Raw genomic sequence first — 2,614 nt, forward strand, 5'->3', positions numbered from 1 at the left:
AATTTTCTTTCAAAACAAATATATGCACACAGTTTCTTCTCCAACCTTCTTCATCTCAATAAATGATATAATTAGCTGTGCTATTTTTCTAAGTAGAATCTATTAATTTCTACTGATTTTTCCCATCTCTTTCATCAGTCATCACTTTGGTTGTTTTAACGGTATGTTTTTATGTTTATTTATTTTTTTATTAAAAAAAAAACCTTGCCAGTGCAACATTCCCATCACAAATGTCCCAAGTGTCCCTCCTCCCCAACCCACACCGGCCTGTGTTCTAGATAGGCTTTCTACTTCCCTCATTCAGTCACATTTTGTTATGATGGTTCTCAGTGTAATTATTTCTTTAACTGCACCCATCACTCTCTGTAGTGAGCTTCATGTCATGAGCTGGACCTTCCAGTCCTCTTCTCTTTTGTCTTTGAGAATCATTGTCCAAATGTCTTATATTTTTCTCAAAACCTATAGATGAGTGAGTCTATTCTGTGTCTATCTCTCTCTCTCTCTCTCTGACTTATTTCACTCATAATAGATTCCAAATACATCCACGTATAGGAAAATTTCATAACTTCATCTCTTCTGATGGCTGCATAATTTTCTATTGTATATATATATATATTACAGTTTCTTTAGCCATTCATCTATTGAAGGGCATCTGGAATGTTTCCAGAGTCTGGCTATTATAAACAGCGCTGCAATACTTTTTTGTTTTATCTATAGAGAATAAATTCTGCACATAGAAATACTAATACAGTATTCATGATAATTTGTTTGTCTTTATTTGTCTTTTCTTCCCTAACAATTTTCTAGGATATTATAAGAATAATTCTTAGATAGATACATCACCAAAAATAAATATAAATAACCAATAGGAATATGAAATTTTTCATTATTAATTTTTACCATAAAAAGCAAAATTTAAACAATAATGTTATAATACTGCATACTTGAGAGAATGGCATATTTAAAAATGTCAAAACCAACAAATATGGAGGACTGTAGAGAAAGAAGAATTGCCATTTGATATTGAGTAGCCAATCATTCATAGGTTAAGCTGACTGACAGAGTTACTGCTTAATTACAATAGATAAGGATATTTTTATTTTTTCATACTATACAATTTTGTAAGGTGTCTGGAAACTCCTAAACTTGGGGTTTCAAGGACCAACTGTGTGATACTTAGCTGGGAAATTCAATATTAGCCTTGAGGTTATGGTGTTGCTCAGGGCCTATAAAGCAGGAAACTACAGGTCTGCCCTGTGTTTCTGTGAGAGAATGGGCAGGGGGGCACAAGAGCCAAACCTAGCAATTTTGGGGGTCTCTCAAGGCTACATGTTATGGAGGTATGTGATTATGACCATCAAAATCAGGTCACGTACATGACTACTGAACTAGCTCCCAGTTCCAAGTTATTAAGAATGTATCAATATATTTGAATCTTAGCTTTACAGGTCATTATTATGTTATATTTATTTTCTTTAATTAGCAGAATAAAGTGTAAGAATACAAAAGATATGTTCAAAGAATCCCAGAAGGCTATAATGCAGTATGTAAAATTCAATATATAAGTAACTTGAGTTGGGACAATTTATTTAAAATTTTAAGTAACATAATAATAAAAGTGTTTTTTAAGACAATGAAAAACATAATGGAATTAATATCTTGCATGTTCTAATTATATAATTACTATATTTATACTTTCAGGGAAATATTCATAAAAATATGAGAAAATACAAAATATTATCTTGGTGAATAGCTAAAATGCTACTTTTGGTTGTTTATCTTCTTTCTTCCATAGACACGAACATTTACACAAATTAAGTTAAAAATATCTATATACTTGAGTATAAGCCAAAAAACCCCCAACTCAGCTTATAATTGGGTCATACAGGTAATTTATTTTATTTTCAATATCCCAATGTTTCCACTTCATGATATATATAACTCTAAGTGCCTATATACTCAAGTATAAGCCAACCCGAGTACAAGCTGGCCACCCCCCAATTTTACCCTAAAAACAGGGAAATTTTAGTGAGTAGAGGATAAGTCAAAGTAGAAAATGCAGCAGTCACTGGCAAATTTCAAAAAATAAAAATATATATCTAAAACAATTACAACAATTGAGGAATCAGTAGGTAAAATGTTTTTCAATATTTTTGCTAAAGAAAACTGTAAACTAGCAACAATAACTTTAAAACTTTAAATAAAATGCAAAAAACCATAGTTTAACAGGTAATCAAGCTAAGTCACAAAGGTTAAAATTCTTCAAAACTGGATTCCTCCTCATCTGTATGTCCAAACAGAGCTTCAGCTGTATCTGATGTGAGGGTATCAACAGTTTATTTCTTAATTCAATAAGTAAAACAAAAGAGTGAGAGAAACACAATTAAATATATCTCTCATGAGAGGTAAATTATTTATAATATCAAATTAAACCAAAGACTCTTAGAATTCTGTTTTAAGTAAAAAAATGTACATCTAGGTTGAAGAATACAAAAATTGAAGAATAACAAGATACCATAATATCATTAATTTTTCTTTTCAGCCAATAATTCTGTAATGTTATTTGATGCCACATTCAACAGTGCTCAGGGATCACTCTTGGCTCTGCTGTCAG

Source organism: Suncus etruscus, chromosome 2 (assembly GCF_024139225.1).
Source record: "Suncus etruscus isolate mSunEtr1 chromosome 2, mSunEtr1.pri.cur, whole genome shotgun sequence".
NCBI classification, from domain to species: domain Eukaryota; kingdom Metazoa; phylum Chordata; class Mammalia; order Eulipotyphla; family Soricidae; genus Suncus; species Suncus etruscus.